The sequence below is a fragment of the Myotis brandtii genome, unplaced genomic scaffold (assembly GCF_000412655.1).
Source record: "Myotis brandtii unplaced genomic scaffold, ASM41265v1 scaffold866, whole genome shotgun sequence".
Lineage (NCBI taxonomy): Eukaryota > Metazoa > Chordata > Mammalia > Chiroptera > Vespertilionidae > Myotis > Myotis brandtii.
This window is the reverse complement of record NW_005371530.1, coordinates 1,480,614-1,493,423: the sequence shown is the minus strand read 5'-3', so window position 1 is coordinate 1,493,423 and position 12,810 is coordinate 1,480,614.

Below are 12,810 nucleotides of genomic sequence, written 5' to 3'. Positions count from 1 at the left end.
CCTTCACCCAATATTTCAAATCAGTTAAACCTGAAGAGGAATGAAAATTAAGTGAGTTATCAGCTATTAAAGTGTATATACATTTTGGGGGGACACCCTATATATTCACAATGTTCAGCAACTATCACCACTAAGTAATTCCAGAACATTTTCATCATCTTCAAAGGAACTCCATGCCCACGAGGCAGGTCTTCCTCATTCCCCTCCCAGCCCCTGGAAACCACACACGGCGGGAAATGAAACAAGCGTTCTTGCCTCTCTCTGTGCACTAATGGACAAGCCAGAGCCGCGCACCAATATGACCTTGAGGAGATGGAAAGAGCTCCTGAACTAATGTTGAGAAGTGGTGGTGCTGACGGGAGGGTCCGGAGGGTGAGGATCTGCACCACATAAACAACCTTCAAAATCTATAAGAGTTCCCTTGGGAAGGTGCCCTCCCTGGCAGCGAAATGCCCTGCCTACTGCCTACAAGACTGGCATTTTGTTTATTGTTGTTTGGATTTTAAGGAGAAATGCCCTTCCTGAAAACTGGACAGCATGCACACGAAAGGGAAAAATGATTCCAGTCTCCAAAGATCATAATGAGAGTTAATTCAAATAATATTTGTAAAAGACTTGAAACGTGTAAGGAAGAAAAATGATTAGAAGTGTAATCTTCATAATGTTAGTAGCCATCCTGACAATATTTGAATGATCAGATTATGGAAGTTTTTCTTGTCGCCTCCTCTCTAATTCTTATAAGGAACAAGTTAGAGAAGGAACAAACATACTGATAATGCATAAACAGTATGGAAGGAACGAAATGGGTACAAAGGCCTGAAGAAACTAGCTCAGATACGGGAGCGCTAGTAATTTGAACACTGTTAACAGTGTTCCTACAATGCCTTACCTGTCTCTTAGGCTTCATGTTTAACAAGAAAAAAACAACATTTTAGAACGTTCTTTTTTTAAAGCTGTCTTTCTTTTTTAAGTTAGATTATTTACGATCAATTTACTTCCGCTCTTAAAGGGCTCAGAGGACTGCCTCTTGACATTTTAGCTACAGAAATAACTAGCTGGGTAGTATGACAAAGTGCTTTACTTTGAGAGCAGCTGGGAAGTAAACCATGTTGATTATTTGTGAGAAAATGTCCTGTGTGATATGTATCCCAGAGAAAGCCAGGCTGGCATTGCTGTGCTGGGTTCTAGAGAGTGGCATACACTGACTTCCATAGAAAGAAAGAGGACTATTTGACTATGAGTCGACATACTTTTAACATTTCCTTTTGAGAAATATGTGCAGGCCTCAATTAACCTTCAATTCCTCCACCTGGTCTTTTCTTCCAACCCTCCTGTGTGCCTTACTCCAGGCTCTGCCCACCCACTCACCCAGCAACATGAAACTGGGTCTTCTTAGACTGCCTTTCCCTTCTGAACTCTGTCCCATTCCAGCTCATTTTTCAAGGACTAGTTCAAGGCCTACCTCCTGTATGAGCTTTTCCCGACCTCTCAGGCTTACAGTGATCTCTTTCCTAACATAAAGATCACTTCTTGACCAGAGCACTCATTGGGTTCTTGTGTTATTTTCCTAGGGCTGCCCTAACAACACAGACTGGGTGGTTTACACAACAGAAATTCATTTTCTCACACTTCTGGAGGCTGCAAGCTCAAGGTCAAAGTGTTGACAGGGTTGCTTTCATTTCAAGGACTCTATGCTTGGCTTGCAGGTGGCTGGCCACCTTCTGGGAGTGTCGTCACATGGCCTTCCCTGCCCGTGTGCCTGTGTTTTAATCTCTTCTTAAGGACACCAATCATATTGGATTAGATGCCCCTCCCCATGACCTCCTTTTAACTTAATTACTTCTTTAAAGGCCCTACCTACAAACAGTCACGTTCTGAGGTACTGGGGACTGGGCAGGGGACGCAATTTAGCCCCTAACAGCTCCCATTCATAGCTTTACACTTTGACATTTCACCTTGCTATTTTCTATGGTTCCTAACTGTTGATTATCTGTATGATCCTTAAAAAGATGAAAAGCCTTAATGTTCTGGATCAAACATTATGCTTCTTTCTTGACAGCACATAGCAGTAGGAAATGGCATCAATGCTTTTCGAAGGAATGGTTGGAGACTGTCTCCAAATTACTTCTTTAAACCATTGTCATCTCTGGTAATAGCCTCTTCTTCTATATAAATGTGACCCCCTTGAGAGCATGACTCACTCTCTAGGTTAGAAATTATAGAATGGTGAGCAGATAGCTGCTGGGGCTTCATCTGGAGGAAACAGGAATTAAGGAGGAGGACTTGCCCATACAGTTATAATGGGCACGTATACAATGGGTAATGAAATTTGGCAGTGAACTGAGACTCACCATTAATTACTTCTGGAGTTATTTTATACTATCATGTTCCAAAAAATAAACAAACAAACAAAAGACAGTGATCTCTTAAAATGGGATTCCAAAGTCTAGATAGAGGAAGTATTTCTTAAAGTAAAGCTTCAATTTTTTTCTTGTGTTTGTTGTTGTCCTATGGGTTGCTTATTTCCATTGGAAACTGAGGTCAGGATGCTTTGGGCAAAATCTTAATGTCATTATTTATATAATAGGGTGTGAGTACTGGGAAGGCTATTTAGCTAGGTGAGGGGCTAAGACAATTTAGATAGTAGATTTTTTCCCACTGCACTTGGCCCCCATGTTTCCATCTGGCAAATTCCTATTCATTCTTCAGTATTTCACAGCCTTTAGTTAAAATCTCTATGAATTGTAACTTATTTAAAATTTTACCATCCTTAGTAGATTATGAGATTCTGAGGGTAGGGACAGAGTCTTATTCACAGTCAAATGAACAAAGTGGAATGATGGGACATTGAAAGGGCTCAATGGATCAGTAACAAGATAATTGAACTTACTGTAGCATAGTAGCTCTACTTAATTTATTTAAGCAGTTGCTTAGTTAACATTTTAAATTTAAAACCCTTTCCTTTACTTGGACACAGTATTTATAAAATTATGTTACTCAGTCTGCAGCCCTGCTCCATTCAATAATGCATCCTTCATTTGACTTCATATTGTATTTACTTCTTATGCTACTCAATAGTTGGTTAATTGTCCAAAAGAGCTCAGTGCTCTTAGAAGCCACTTTGCTGTCTAGGGGTCATTCATCAGGCCTCAAATGATGCCTTCCTGAGTGTCCTATGGATTTCAGGAAGAGTTCTGGGCTCTGCTTTCTCTGCAGAACAGTTGACTAAGGCAGACACTCGGGAGTCTAACTGCTTGATTTCCACCCCTGCTCCATCACTTACTAGCTGTGTGACCCTGAGCAAGTTACTTAAACTTTCTGGATCTCACATGTAAAATGAGGATAAAAATAGTACCTATCTCATAGGGTTATTGTGAGAACTAATGAACTCTAGATACGTAAGAGTCACCACTCTATTTCTAAGATGTGTATTAAAAAAGCCTGCCACTCAACAAGTCGGACCTATTTTTTGATTGATTGAGTGCCTATTTTGTCACTGACCTTTCACTGTGGACATTAATCCACAAGCCACCCTAAAACCTAGGGTTTCCGGCATCAGCTGCTCCTTGATCCATCCCCAAGGGAAGCCCTCCCCACTCTCTTCCCCAGGATCAGCTCCTGAGACCAGGAATGAGGTCGGATCCCCACTCTACAAGTTCTTATCTCCTGACTCACCATCTTTGTTTCCAATCCCACTCCAGTTCCTTCTTGTCTCCATGGTCATCTTTTTATGAAGCCTGGGAACCTGCTGGGACATAGAGGAGGGATGAGGGATGGAACACAGGAACAGGAGGGTGGAAGACTGCCTGCGTGCTCAGGGATGGCTAGCATCTTTTTAAGGCATTGCACTTGGTTCTGAGTCTCAGGCCTATGCTCTGGCTTGGGGTCTTTTATGTATTTCATGACACTTCTGCCCATACTATAAAGAGGCTCCTCTCTGGATGGCTGTAAGTGGGACAATCACCATTTTATGATCTATCTTTAAGGCTGTTTATCCTCAAAAAGACAAAAAGGAGCTTCAGACTGGAACTTTAGAAGGACTAAGCAGTGATGATTAAGTAAATAATGGCCTGTATAATTAAAATAATGACCTATTTATTTTAGGAACAAAGTATCATACAAGTTCATTTCAATTTTAAAATCTCTTGAAGAAATATTTTCTCTAAACATTTCTTAGCAGAAAAGAGTGTTGAAACATTTTTAGTCCAACAGAAAAAATATATGGTTTAAAAATGGAAAATAATAATAATGCTTCTTTGCATTTTAACCCTTTATAGTTTCAAAATGCTTTTTCATACATTATGTGAATTAACACTAAGCAACCCCTTTCATAGGTAAGGAAGCCATTCTTCTTGAAAGTTGGCAGATGAGACAGCTCAAGTTTAAGTTCACATGGAATTGTATCTCAGGTCCTCTGATGTCTGATCCAGTGCCTTTCTCAATAAACCTTATTGCAAGTGAGAGGGAAAAGTGGAGTACATAATCTCAATAAAGACATCAGTCACTTCAAAGGTCACTTGAATCTAAGAACTCAACCTATAAGTTCCCCAAATGGAGCTCTTTAGAAGCTCTTGAAAGAAATTACTCTATTAGACATTTTCCTGCCAGCACCTTGAGCATACTCAGGCTTTTTTGGGATAACCCTATCATCAGAAGCATCCACCCTACTCCAGAATTGTCCTTGGAAATTGGAAGGTCATTAGGAATGTTGCATTATCCCTGATTACTAAAGCTACAAGTAAGAAACCCGAAAGGGCTGTCTGTACTTCAGCAGAACTCTTTTCTATTAAGACTCTTGATCTCAATCTAGACTTTTCAGATTATAAAAGAATTTAGAAATCACGTGTGCTCATCTCATGGGATAAAAACAAGTTAGGAAATGAGAAAACAAGTGTATCTGGTTTAGAAAAATAAAATTTAATCCTTTGAAAAGTCTTTTTTACAATTAATGGAGGCTTTCTGAATATTTTCAGAGATGTATTATACTTGGACCTTTTATATCATTTAGTGCTTTTAAGCTGACTTTTATTTATTTTTTTTTTTTATTTTTTATTTTTTTTAGCTTTCTGAATATTTTCAGAGATGTATTATACTTGGACCTTTTATATCATTTAGTGTTTTTAAGCTGACTTTTAAAAATAAACATAATAATCCTATTGAGTTTAAAATCACAAATTTAGTAAAATATTAAGACATATGAATTATTTCTAACAAACCTGAGCTAGATGCTTCTACATCTATAGAAGCAAATAAGACAATTCCCTCCCTCTTCCTGGAATTCACAGGAGTTTAGAAAGAGTTCAGAAATAGAAGAAGAAATTGTTATTATAATTACAATTTTGTTACCAATATGAAGTATGCAGGCTACTATGGAAATCAAGAAAGACTTCAGGCCCAGCTGGTGTGGCTCAGTGGTTGAGTGTCGTCCCATGTACCAAGAGGTCACGGTTGGATTCCTGGTCAGGTCAGATATCCCGGTTTGGGGCTCCATCCCCAGTAAGGGTTGTGCATAAGGCAGCTCATTGATGTTTCTATCTCTCTCTCTCCCTCTCTATTCCTCTCTCTGAAAACAATAAAAACACATTTAAAAAAAAAGAAAGAAAGAAAGACTTCAGCAGGAGCAACATCAAAACTGAGACTCTAGCCCTAACCGGTGTGGCTCAGTGGATAGAGCGTCGGCCTGCAGACTGAAGGGTCCCAGGTTCGACTCCGGTCAAGGGCATGTACCTTGGTTGCAGGCACCTCCCCAGTAGGGGGTGTGCAGGAGGCAGCTGATCAATGTTTCTCTCTCATCGATGTTTCTGACTCTCTATCCCTCTCCCTTCCTCTCTGTAAAAAATCAATAAAAAACAAAAAAAAACAAAAGAAAAACCTGAGACTCTAAGCCGGAGTGATCTGATGATGCCCACTGTGGCCAGCGAACCAGCCTAATCAGGGGCAGGGCTGGCCGGCCAACCACCATGGCCGCTCGCCCCCAATCAGCCTCACCCCCACCCCATTTGGGGGCAGGGCTGGCCGGGCCACCACCCATAGCCCCTCCCCACAGCTGGCCCCACCCCCGATCAGCCCCCACCACCTCGATTGGCCCATGGCCTCTCCTTCCAGCCAGCTCTGCCCTTGATCGTCCCCCACACACACCAATCGGGGATGGGGCTGGCCAGCCCACCACTCACAGACCCTCCCCATGACTGGCCTTGCCCAAAATCAGCCCCCCAACTGCCAATTGGGGGCGGGGCCCACTGGCCAATTGCCCGTGGCCCCTCCCCGCAGCCAGCCTGGCTTTGATCAGGCCCGATTGGGGCGGGCTGACTGATCAACCTCCTGCTGTCTCCTCCTCCTGACAGGCCCTGCCCAGATCCGCTGATTGGGGCCAGGCCGGCCAGACCCCACCCGTGCACAATTTTTGCACTGGCTCTAGTATTATTTATAATAATCCTTTATTTTCTTTTGGTTGCAACATAAATTGGAAAAAGCACTGTGAGCAGAGAGATCATCTTGGAGATGACATGAAGACAGTGGAATTCTATAAAATTAGGGTTAAGGATCAAGCATTTTACCTCCTTCAGGTCATGTACTTAGCCTGGTTTAAAGTTAGAAATACTGAGTTCTTTTTAAGTACTGACATGGTTCCGTTTCACAGAGCATTTTTTTGTTTTATTAGAGTTATTCCACACTTCATAAATTCTTAGAAATCAGTACAAACTCTAAACAATTTTGTAAAAAATGGGGCATGGTGCTTTGTAAAGAGCACCTGGGAAGGCACATGGGCATTTCTCTAATTATTGTCAGCTGAATCCAGCGGCGTTGACAAAGCCATGTCCTGGAAACACGCTTTGCCAAAAGTCAGGAGTGTTGTCAGCTTGACCTTCAGCCCAGGTGCCAGGGGGTGGGTTTTGTTATTTAAATCCAGCCAAGTACCAGGAATGAATATGACTTTGGGCCCACCCAAGAATGCACATAATCTCCTTTGTCTTGACTTTTAGTAAAACTTCCTGTTTTTTGCTGTATAAAATAAATACGCTGTATTGGCTCAGGGTCTCTGTCCCTGTCTCCATCAGAGGACAGCATTCCCCCCCAGCCCCAGCTTTTTCCTTCTACCTCTGTGTCTGTCTCTTTCTTTCATTTTCTCAATCCCCAGCCGCCCCTACTCAGGAACTGGACCACTCTCTAGCCGTGCTGGATGTGGAGAAGAGAGACATATTCACAGTGCTTAGATCTGGCCTAGTTTCCAAAAGAAGCCTCATTTCAAAGTTGTAATGCCAAAATTGAACTATTAAAGCAAGGGATTTTGTGATGATTTTAACACTGTGAGATGAGAAGCAAATAAATGCAGCTATTAGTCACAAAATTACAGTAATAAATAATACACTAATAAATCTGAAACATGTCCAAAATTGTTAAATAAACGGATAATTATATTTGGATCAAGATTCACTTAATAGTCTTAGTTAACACGAATCCTTGAAAAATCTTGGCATCTTGGTTTGGGTGGAATACATTAATTTTCCCATTAAAACTACTGGACGATTTTTCTTCATTTAACTACTTCTCAGGTAACAGCAGTGTTTCCAGACACAATTAACAAGTCATTAAGGGACAAATAGGTGTAATATACTTCCATGTACTCATTACCCCATTACAAAAGGAATAACTCAAGGTAAATATTGTTTTCTTGATAAGCCCCACCTCTCCACTCTAATTATTCTAAAGCAAGTCCCAGACAGCATATTATTTTTTGTGTAAATTCCTCATCATGTATCTCTAAAAGACAGTCCTTTTTGTTTGAATATGATCAAAACATTATCACACCCATAAAAAAACTAATAATACCTCAATATCATCGATGTTTAGTAGTGTTTACATTTTAACTTTGTATTATATAATTTTAAAAGTAAGTTTGTCTCAAATAAATCCATTAATTACAAATGGTTGGTATATCTCTTAAGTCTCTTTGAATCTTTAGGTTCTCCGGACATTTTCTTTCTTTCAAATATTTGTTAGAGAAAGCCTTTTGTTGTTCTATAGATTTTGGTATAGTTGGGATTTTGCTGACTGCCTTCTGTGATGTTATTATGTGCACCTGCTCCCTGTATTTCCTGGTAATTTCTAGTTAAATCAGATTTGAGTTTTTGGAAAGACAGTCTACTTCACAGATGTGTTGTATACTTTCACCTACATTTCTCTCTGTAATGTTAGCAGCCACATTTCATTTTAATTATGTGTTAGCATGTCCTTCCCATGACATGGTGAGCCCTTTGGAGAGCAAACATTGTATTCATCAATTTATCCCTACTACCTGGCACAATTTCTGGAAAATAACAGGTGCCCAATATTTCCTAAATTTTTAGTGAATTCAGTCTCAGCTCTCTATCACTAATGATCTTTGTAGATTATTGGTGAGACACAATTTTTAATGAATTACATTTTCATCATCTGTACAACGAGGGGTTTGACTTGAACATGACCTCTATGGTCCCTTCAATGATTCTATGAAATGACCTTGCAGAAGTCAAGAATATAAGCTGTCTCCCTCCATCCTCACCACCACCACCCCAAGAGGTTACAAGAAGAAATAAAAGAATGATCCCATACATTCATACTGACTAAGAAATGTGTTTTGCTGTTTTCTTTTCTTTTTAAAGAAATCCATTTGTTAAATAGTGCAACAAATTTGTATTTGGAATAGAATTCAGTTTGTTGGCTGCATATATGAAGCTGGAGCAAATAATGTTCAATTAAATTCAGCTCCCTTCCATGATGGATAAGAACATATAAATATGTGAGATACAAATGCATGAGTAACTAGGTAGTTTAGATTCTGCTAAGAAAAATGCCAAAAAAAGAAAGACGGGCCTATTGTCCATTAATAGACACATATCTTAAGTAATTTTCAAACTACTCTCCATCCTTAAACAACGTTCATTTTATTTACTTCCCAACCAATAACAGGAAAAACAAACTGACTATCTTCAAAATAATTACAAGAAATCATATTCATTTTTACATATAGGTACATACCTTCACATATAACATATCACTTATTAGAATAAACATATACAAGCAAGATTCCATTGAAGTTGATCCTTGGCAATAACAAAGTACAGAGAGTAATAAACAAAAGTAGGAAACATGCAAGTATATGACATCATGGGCTGTATTTTCAAAAATGTAAAAATTGTCTTTTGAAAAATGTCTTCTTAGGTTTTTATTTAAATTTATAACCAAAATGAAGAAAATAGGTATAAGTATAAAACAATTGTCTGAACCCAGGTTATCTTATATTTAATGATTTTGAATTGTCTAAACAAATGTTTATTCTCTAGCTCAATGGTCACAGCATCAATGAAGTTATTAGAACTTTCTAGGCACCAATACTCAGGAGTCCTTAAAGATTTGTTGAACACATCATGGAAACAGAATGTACAATTTATTTTTTAATTACAAACAAACAAAATTATTTTCCCCATTTGGTTAATAAACCAGGTTTGTTTGCATCGCTCATCGCAAAGTAGCGGTTCTATCAGAAATTGGAGCACCAGGTTCAGTAAGGAAAGACAGGATCAGTATCTAATGTCTAAAAGCAACAATAACCAATGGCTTCGAAATGGGCATGTTAACCAGGGGCCGCCTGTAATCAGAGCACAGGGATGTGTCGTCATAACAAAGGTACTGTTTCCTAGGGAAAAGGTATCATTTCATTATTCCTGACAACATAGCACAACATCTAAGTAATCTTTTATCTCTTCAAAACTGTGGAGTTTCATCTTTAAAAGATCATCAACATTAAAGATGAAACAAAAAGCAGCCAACTGGCTCAAACACACAGTAGGCACATATACACGAAGACACCCATACACGACTCTTTCTCTCTTCACTAAACTCTTTAACAGTAAGAAACATTTGTAAATAATTTAAAATTCATTAATTTAAAATGTTTCTGTTCTAGAGATGTTAAATATTGCATAATATGATTAAGGCTTATGATTCTAACATCATTATGTGTCCCTTTATGATTGATGCCACACAGTTGAATTTACAGTTCCCGTTGCCACTTTGAAACAAGGTGATTGTAAATGCACTTGACCCCATTGCCCTCTGGCAGTAGACAGGCATAAGCTGCACCCAGTTAGGATATGTCCCAACATTTCAGGAACCTGGCACAACTGCTTGCATCACAATCACAATTACCAGACAACCTGTGGGTACCCATTTGTTACTGAATTTTTACCCTGTTTGTTATTGGTGCACTGTATGTACCTACAATGGAGGTTCTTTTTAATGGAGATTCTTTATTTTCAAGCATAAAAGTACAGAAAAGTAAAAGGAAGGGTTCAAAAGAAATTGTAAAAATTATTTATTAAGAGGAAACGCCTGCTTAAAGAAGTTTATGCTCAGGTAATTCTCAAATATAATAATTTAGTAATTTAAACTGACTTGAAATGTATGCCTTATATTCCAAATGTGTTTACTTATTCACAGTGCAATATTTGATGATGCATCAGAGGCAGTCCAAAAAGTGGTCAAAATTATTACTCAGGTTGAATGTGTTTACTCAATGAGCAATTATAGATTTAATATCCAAGATTGGTTATTCTTTCATATTTCTTTCCAGAATATTTAAAACCAAGTAGTTCTGCTGCTTTGTCAGAAAAAGCATCATTTTTATGCATGTGAATGAGTTGTATACAAATATTTGGTAATGAAACATGCAGTGGAGTAGAGAAACTGAAATTATTTCTTCCGCCTCCCCAATCTATAGTATCTATTAATTCTTTACTTTTAAAAAATAGTCATATTTTGTGTGGTTATGAAGCTTACATAATGAAGTATAGGTAGTATGTCCCAAAGTAATCTATTGCAACAGGTATAAGAAATACAATAATGTATGTGTAAAAGTGAAATTCACTGAAGGCAAAAAAGAATCCTACATGATTTCAATATTCCATAAGAGGATACAATTAAGGCAAACCCTCCAATGATAATATTCAAATGATTTATGTAAATTAGAAGGGTCAAATTCTTCTCTATCTACTCCAAGTGACTATTAGTCTAGGTAGCAACTTGTACTATGCAACAGTCATTTGATAATAGAAATCTAGTAGTCTTGAAAGAGTTAAATCTTCCGAACAGTCTACAAAGTAATTTGTACCCTGAAAAATCAGGTGCAACTAATTAAATTTGGGGGGCAGAAAAAAAAACATAATTAGCTAAAGACTTTCTCCTTGTTAATACTACAGTGAGGAAACCCGTGATAATATCCGGAATGCTTACCAGTCGTCTACAGTGAGATTTCATTAGAGAAAATCTGGGTCTTTGACTTTGATCTTTATCGGTTGCTTTTTCTTTGTCAATATTTTAACTAACTAATTTTCTGATGGTCCTGAAGAAAACCGTTCAAGATTTTAATGTTACATAACTGATTTTCAGGTGAGATACTCAACTTGGCAGACAATTCTTAAAGGGCACCGTTTCTATTTGGTATTTTGGTTATTGTATAAATTAAGAAATAAAATTCTATAAAGAGCAACCATGCTCTAGAGTTACCAACATAGTAATTCATCCTCAGCATCAAGAAAAAAATGAAATGCATTTCAAAAAGAGTTCAGTTAACATGGTTAATTTTTTGTAAGGTTCAGTTATCTAAAATTTGGCATGTTAGCTTAAAAATGATCTCTAGCCCTAAGTGGTTTGGCTCAATGGATAGAGCATCGGCCTGCGGACTGAAGGGTCCCAGGTTTGATTCTGGCCAAGGGCATGTGCCTTGGTTGCGGGCACATCCCCAGTGGGGGGTGTGCAGGAGGCAGCTGATCGATGCTTCTCTCTCATTGATGTTTCTAACTCTCTATCCCTCTCCCTTCCTCTCTGTAAAAAATCAATAAAATACTAAGTGAAATAAGCCAGTCAGAGAAAGACAAGTACCATATGATTTCACTCATATGTGGAATTTAATGAGCAAACTGAACTACCAAGCAAAATAGAGACAGACCCATAGATAGAGAGCAGGCAGACAACTAGGGAGTGAGAGTGTGGGGATAGAGGGATTGAGCAAAAAATAAATAAAATAAAAAGAGAGAGAAAATTCATGGACATGGACAACAGTGTGGTGATTTCATGGGTAGAGGAGGGTGGGTGAAGGTGAAAGAGGGTATAGAGGGGGAAAATGGTGATGGAAAAAATAAAATAAGAAACCTTAACAATAAGAGAAATGATTTCTACTCTTTAATGTTGGTTCTGGCTAGAATTTTTACAGGTAAATTACTTGATAGGTAAAGTTTGAGAAATAACACACACATGCACATGCATACCATCACCATCACCCCATAAGCCATAATTTAGTGTCCCCAAATATGCTTGATGAGAAGAATTATCAGAGGAACGTTTCCAAATAATGGATCTAGAACTTTCCAAGGAGATTCTGATTATCTAGATATAGAGATATTAGGAAATATATTCAGATCACTGTTTTTTTATGTGTAGAGCTGCAAATCACCAACTCATTCTAGGATGAGATAGTTTGGTTGAAGAACTTTAAAATACAAGAACACGTTGCCCTAATTTCCTGCAAAGCACTCTATGTAATAAACCTCATAGTAGTCCCAAATAGCTACTTGGGGCAAACTAGAGCCACCGTTTATAAAAACATAGTCACTCGTGGGTTTTTTCTTCTTCTAGGCTTTCAGTTTTATTAGGGCAATCAAATACTAAATTAATTATTGAAGAATATTGTTTTGAGATGGGGATAAACGAAAAACTTTCTGACTTAGATATTTACTTGCCCAAATAGATTGTCAGTATGAAACACATTCAGCA